Here is an 8,043-nt window from a genome sequence, read left to right on the forward strand (position 1 = left end):
TTTATCACCTGGCTCTGGAGGCCAGCAGGGCTTGCGTTTGTGGGTCTCACAGGACTGAAATGAACAGAGAAAGAGTTCTTAACCAGCTATATACCCTAGGCCAAAGCACAAGGCAACAGACTGAGGTACCCATGTCGTTCTGGGAAAAGTTCCTATGAGTTTATCTTCATAGATGTAGACGGAGGGGCAGGCTTCCGATTGAACACACGTTTAAGGACCAACTGTAGTCCTCTCCAGAAGTCTTGGAGGACAGGTGCTACCTTTGTGCTCTCCCTCTGCTGTCCTCCCAGCAACTCCCAGAAAGGAGCTTGTACACACATCTGGTGCACCAGTTTACATCTGGTGCCCTGGTTGTGGGGGCTGCCGCCCAGGGGAAATCCCTTAATTTCTTTTTTTGATTTAACATCTTTATTGGAGTATAATTGCTTTACAGTGTTGTGTTAGTTTCTGCTGTACAACAAAGTGAATCAGCTCTACATACACATATCGCCATATCCCCTCCTCTTGTGTCTCCCTCCCACCCTCCCTATCCCACTCCTCTAGGTGGTCACAAAGCACCGAGCCGATCTCCCTGTGCTATGCGGCTGCTTCCCACTAGCTATCTGTTTTACATTTGGAAGTGTATGTATGTCAGTGCTACTCTCTCACTTCATACCAGCTTACCCTTCCCCCTCCCCGTGTCCTCCAGTCCATTCTCTACATCTGCATCTTTATTCCTGTCCTGCCCCTAGGTTCATCAGGACCTTTTTTTTTTTTTTTCTAAGATTCCACATATATGTGTTAGCATACGGTATTTGTTTTTCTCTTTCTGACCTGGTTCTGGTGGCCAGCGGGGCTTACATTCATGGGTCCTATAGGAATATCACAAAAAGAGAAAGTTCTTTTCTGATTACCCTGACCCCAGGATACAGCACAGAGACAGCAGACTGAAACACACCTCCAGCCTTTCTGAGAAAGAGGCCTATTAGCTTATCTTCATAGCCATAAACTGAGAGGCAGTCTTCTACTTCAACAGGCATCAAGGGGCTGACTACAACCCTCTCCAAAGACCCAGGAGACCTGGCAGGTACCATCTTCACACTCTCCCTATGCTCCACCTCAGATCATTGATGTCTCCAATAAAGGAGTTAGCATACTCCTGGTACCCCAGCTTTTGTGGCTACCACCAAGAGAAAACATCCCTTGATAGCCCAGCTCAACTGGCAAGCCGGGCTTGTGTGCATGGGTTCAACATTATGGTAGCAAACTAAGATGCAGTTCTTAACTGGCTGTCACCCCAGGGCTCAGTGCACAGGGAGCAGACAGAAATGTCAATCTTCCTCTCTTTCCCTGAAAGAGGTATATTAGCATACTTTAAAAGCTGCAGCCTGAGGGTCTGGCTTCCAATCAGCCTGAATCCAGGTGCTAACTACAATCCTCCCCTTTGTGACACTGAACAACTGGAAGCCACAAAAAAATACATAGTTCTCTCTTGCAGGGTTGTTGTAGGGATTAGATGAGATTATGCAAGCAAAGCACCTGTCACAAACTGGGCATTAAATGATTGTAGTCTACTGTATGTTAGGTGTATAGCTAATACCACCTTTAGTTTTATTTATGCTTCAATTGATCCTCAGTGTGAAAAAGAATTGCCATGTAGATTATCAGCAGCTAATACACCGTGAATCAACAGGGTCAACTAGATCTTCACGGCAATGAGCCTTAGAACTAGAAAATCAGGAATCCACAGACTGAGACTGGTCTATAGACATGCTTTGTTTGACTTGAGACAACATTTAAAATTTGGAGAAACCACATTAAAAAAAAAAAAAAAAAAAAGCGGTCAGAGATTGGCCAAGATGGCAGAATACAAAGACCCTGAGCTCACCTCCTCTCACAAGCACACCAAAATCACAACGATTTGCAGAACCTAACAGAAAAGAACTTCTACAACTAAAGACATAAAGAAGGAACCACAATGAGACAGGTAGGAGGGGCAGACTCACAGTATAATCAAGTCCCATACCCACTGGTGGGTGACCCATAAACTGGAGAATAATTATATCGCACAGCCTCTCCTACAGGAGTGAGTTTTAAGACCCATGCTGGGCTCCCCAGCCTGGGGGTCCTGCGCTAGGAAGACAAACTAAGAGAGCATTTGGCTTTGAAAGACAGCAGGGCTCCGGGAGTCCCAAAAGGACTGGGGGGAACAGAGACTTCACTCTTAAAAGGCGCACACAAAATCTCACACGCATGCGACCCAGGGCAAGAGCAATAATTTGATAGGAGCCTGGACCAGACCTACCTGCCGCTCTTGGAGAATCTCCCAGAGAGGCAGGGAGTGGCTGTGGCTCAGTCTGGGGACATAGACACTGGTGGCAGCCATATTTGGGAGCTCCTTCTACCTCATGGACACTGGTGTGTGTGGGCAACATTATAGAGTCCTCCCCTTAGCTCATGAACACCAAACCTGGCCCCACCCAACAGTCTGTAGGTGCCAGTGCTGGGACAACTCAAGCCAAACAACTAACTGTATCCCCACCCATCAGCAACAGGCTACCTAAAGGCTTCCTGAATCCATAGTCACCTCTAGACATGGCCCTACCCACTAGAGGACCAAGACCCAGCTCTACCCACCAGTGGCCAGGCCCCAGACCTGCCCTACAAGAAGTCTGCACTAGCCTCTAGACCAGCCTCACCCACCAGGGGCAGACACCAGACACAAGAAAACCACAACCCCACAGCCTGCAGATCCAGCCTGCCCATTATCAGGCCAGACCCTGCCCTGGGACCAGCTGGTCCTCAGCCCTGCCCACTGGCAGGTCAACACAAGCTTTGGGACACCCCAGACCCCATGCCCAACTGTGTCAGGACACCCCCCACCCAACAGTGATCTGATACAAGTTCTGGGATCCCTGAGCCCTGAAGTCAAACTCCAGGACACAGCTCTGCCTGTCAATAGTTTAGCACTAATCCCAGGATGGGGCTTCACCCACCAGTGAGTGGGAAACAGCCCTGGAGTCTTCCGGACCTTGACTCCACCCACCAGGTAGCCAGCACTAGCCCCTGGGCCCCTGGGGTTAGGCAGTCAGCCACCTTGTGATCAGACACTGCTAACCAGTGGCCAGCAGCCTCTATACAAGGCAGGACCTGGCATCCAACCAGGCTGGGGCCAACCAAGCCTAAGAGACCACACACATAGTCAGCCCACCACAACAGAAGGACCCACAAAGACCTCATGGGGGAACCCTTACAGCACATAACTTTGGTGATGAGAGGGGAATGCACTGCTGGGATGCATAGGATATCTCCTACAAAAGACCACTTCTACAAGGTCAGAAAACATAACTAAGCTACAAGATACATAAAAATACAGATAGCAACTTAGGCAAAATGAGGTGGCAGAGTAACATGTTCCAGATGATAGAACAGTATAAAACCCCAGAAGAAGAATAAAGTGAAACAGAGATAGGTAATCTACCCCAGAAAGAGTTCAGGGTAATGATCATAAAGATGATAAAAGAGATCAGGAGAAGAATGAATGCACATAGCAAGAAGTCAGAAGTTTTTAACAAAGATTTAGAAAATATAAAGAACAACCAAACAGAGATGAAGACTACAATAACTGAAATGAAAGATATGCTAGAAGAAAGCAACAGTAGACTAAATGATACAAAGGAACGATCAGCAAGCTGGAAGACAGAGTACTGGAAATCATTACCAGTGAACAGAAAAAAACAAAAACAAATGAGGACAGTTTAAAAGACCTCTGGGACAACATCAAGTAAACTAGTATGTGCATTATAGGGGTCCCAGAAGAAGAAGAGAGAGAAAGGGGAAGAAAAAATATTTGAAGACATAATAGCTGAAAATTTTCCTAACCTGGGAAAGGAAAGAGTCACCCAAGTCCAGGAAGCACAGAGAGTCCCATACAGGATTAATACAAAGATACACTGTAATTAGAATGACAAAAATTAAAGGTAAAGAGAAAATATTTAAAAGCATCAAGGGAACGGAGAAATAACACACAAGAGAACTCCCATAAAGGTATCAGCTGATTTTTTCCCCTGCAGACCAAAAGGGAATGGCACGATATGTTTAAAGTGATGAAAGGGAAACACAACCAAGAATACTCTACCCAGGAAGGCTCTCATTCAGATTTGATGGAGAGCTCAAAAGCTTTACACACAAGCAAAAGCTAAAAGAGTTCAGCACCATCAAACCAGCTTTACAACAAATGTTAAAGAAACTTCTCTACGTGAAAAATAAGAGGCCGTAACTAGAAACAAGAAAATTATGAAATAAAAAAGCTCACCAGTAAAGGTAAACATACAGTAAAGGTTGGAAAACATCCACACACAAAGCTAGTAGAAAGGTTAAAAGACAAAAGTAGTAAAATCATCTATATCCATAATGAGCAATTAAGGGATACACAAAACAATTAGATGCAAAATATAATATAAAAACAGTAATCATGAAGGGAGGAGAGTACAAATACAGGATTTTTAAAATGCATTTGAAATTAAGAGATCAGTAACTTAAAACAATTACACACACATATATATACATTGCTATATAAAAACCTCACGGTAACCACAGACCAAAAATCTATAATAGATACACACACACACACAAACACACACACACAGAAATCCAAACATAACACTAAAGATAGTTATCAAACCACAAAGGAGAACAAAAGGAAGAAAGGGAAAAAAATACTACAAAAACAACCACCAAACAATTCACAAAATGGCAATAAGAACATACATATCAATAATTACCTTAAATATAAATACACTAAATGCTCCAATCAAAAGACAGAGTGGCTGAATGGATACAAAATAAGACCCAAATATATCCTGCCTATAAGAGACTCACTTAAGATCTAAAGACACACACAGACTAAAAGTGAGGGAGACAGAAAAAGGTATTCCATGCAAATGGAAATCAAAAGAAATCCAGAGTAGCAATACTTATAGCAGACAATACAATAAAGACTGTTAAAAGATGGGACCTCCCTGGTGGTCCAGTGGTTAAGACTCAATGCTTCCAATGCAGTGGGCATGGGTTCGATCCCTGGTTAGAGAACTAAGATCCCACATGCCACATGGTGTGACCAAAATAAAATCAAAATCAAAAAAAAAAAAAGAAAGAAAGTTGGAGTAGCAATACTTATATCAGATAAAATAGGCTTCACAATAAAGACTGTTACAAGAGACAAAAAAGGACACTACATAATGATCAAGGGATCAATCCAAGAAAATATAACAATTGTAAACATACATGCACCAACAAAGGAGCACCTAAATACATAAGGCAAATGTTAACAGACATAAAAGGAGAAATTGACAATAACACAATAATAGTAGGGAACTTTAACACCGCATTTACATCAATGGACACATCATCCAGACAGAAAACCAATAAGGAAACAATTAACTTGAAAGACACATTAGACTCAGATGAAATTAATTAATATATACAGAGCATTTCATCCAAAAGCAGCAGAATACAGTCTTTTCAAGTGCACATGGAACATTCTTCAGGGTAGACAACGTGCAAGGCCACAAAAGAAGCCTCAGTAAATTTAAGAAAACTGAAATCATATTAAGCATCTTTTCCAACCACAATACTATGAGACTAGAAATCAACAATAAGAAAAACAACTGCAAGAAACACAAACATGTAGAGGTTAAACACTATGGTACCAAACAATCAATAAACCACTGAAGAAATCAATGAGGAAATTTAAAAATACCTAGAAAAAATGAAAATAAAAACAGAATGATCCAAAATCATCCTGGGGGATGCAACAAAAGCACTTCAAAGAGGAAAGTTTATAGCGATACAAGTTTACCTCAGGAAACAAGGAAAATCTCAAATAAAAAATCTAATCTTACACCTAAAGCAACTAGAAAAAGAAGAACAAACACAGCCCAAAGCTAGTAGAAAAAAAGAAATCATAAAGATCAGACCAGAAGTAAATTAACTAGAGGCTAAAAAACATTAGAAAATATCAATGAAGCTAAAAGCTGGTTTTCTGAAAAAATAAACAAAGTTTTTAAATCTTTAGCCAGACTCATCAAGAAAAAAAGGGAGAGGGCCCAAATCAATAAAATCAGAAATGAAAAAGGAGAAGTTACAACCAACACCACAGAAATACAAAGCATCATAAGTGACTACTACAAACAACTATATGACAATAAAATGGACAACCTAGAAGAAATACAGCAATTCTTAAAAAAGTACAATCTCCCAAGACTGAACCAGGAAGAAACAGAAAATATGAACAGACCAATTACCAACAATAAAATTGAATCAGTAATTTCAAAGTTCAAAACAAATAGAAGTCCAGGACCAGATGGCTTCACAGGAGGATTCTACCAAACACTTAAAAAAGATTAACACCTAACCTTTTCAAACTATTCTAAAATATTGCAGAGGCAGGAATCCTTCCAAACTCATTCTATGAGGCCAGCATCATTCTAATACCAAAACCAGACAAAGATATCACCAAAAAAGAAAATTACAAGCCAATTTCACTGATGAACATAGATGCAAAAATCTTCAACAAAATACTAACAAACAGAATCCAACAATACATTAAAAGGATCATACAGCTTGATCAAGTGGGATTCATCTCAGGGTTGCAAGGATTTTTCAGTATCTACAAATCAATCAGTGTGATATACCACATTAACAAATTGAAGAATAAAAACCATATGATCAGCCCTCATAGATGCAGAAAAAGCTTTTGACAAAATTCAACATTGATTTATGATTAAAAAAACTCTCCAGAAGGTGAGTATAGAGGTAACATAATAAAGGCCATATGCAAAAAACCCACATAATAATAAAGGCCATATGCAAAAAACCCACAGCTAACATAATACTCTATGGTGAAAAGCTGAAAGCATTTCCTCTAAGATCAGGAACAAAGCAAGGATGTCCACTATCGCCACTTTTATTCAACATAGTATTGGAAGTCTAGCCACAGCAATCAGACAAGAAAAAGAAATAAAAGGAATCCGAATTGGAAAGGAGGAAGTAAAACTGTCACTGTTTGTAGATAATATGATGCTATACATAGAAAATCCTAAAGACACTACCAGAAAAATACTAGAGCTCATCAATGAATTTGGTAAAGTGAGAGGACACAAAATTAATATACAGAAATCACTTGCATTTCTATACACTAACAACGAACTAGCAGAAAGAGAAATTAAGGATACAATTCCATTTACTATCATGACAAAAAGAAAAAATTACCTAGGAATAAACCTACCTAAGGACGTAAACAACCTCTACTCAGAAAACTGTAAGACAATGATGAAAGAAACTGCAGACAACACAGATAGAAAGATATACTGTGTTCTTGGATTGGAAGAATAAATATTGTTAAAATTACCATACCACCCAAGGCAATCTACAGATTCAATGCAATCCCTATCAAAATACCTGTGGCATTTTTTACAGAACTAGAACAAATAATTTTAAAATTTGTATGGAAACACAAAGGACCCCAAATGGCCAAAACAATCTTGAGAAAAAAGAACAGAGCTGGGGAAATCACACTCCCTAACTTCAGATTATACTCCAAAGCTACAGTCATCAAAACAGTATGGTACTGGCACAAAAACAGACACATAGATCAATGCAACAGAACACGGAACCCAGAAATAAACCCATGCACTTATGGTCAATTAATCTATGACAAAGGAGGCAAGAATACATAACAGAAAAAAGACAGTATCTTCAGTAAGTAGTGCTGGGAAAACTGGACAGCTACATGTAAAAGAATGAAAGTAGAACATACAGTAACACCATATACAAAAAAAAAAACAAACTCAAAATGGATTAAAGACCTAAATGTAAGACTGAATACTATGTAACTCCTAAAGGAAAACAAAGGCAGAACACTGCTTGACATAACTCATAGTAATATTTTTTTGGATCTGTTTCCTAAAGCAAAGGAAATAAAGGCAGAAACAAACAAATGGGACCTAATTAAAACTTTAAAGCTTTTGCATGGAATAGGAGACTATCAACAAAATGAAAAGA

Source organism: Neophocaena asiaeorientalis, unplaced genomic scaffold (genome assembly GCF_003031525.2).
Source record: "Neophocaena asiaeorientalis asiaeorientalis breed wild unplaced genomic scaffold, Neophocaena_asiaeorientalis_V1.1 scaffold268, whole genome shotgun sequence".
Classification (NCBI taxonomy): Eukaryota; Metazoa; Chordata; class Mammalia; order Artiodactyla; family Phocoenidae; genus Neophocaena; species Neophocaena asiaeorientalis.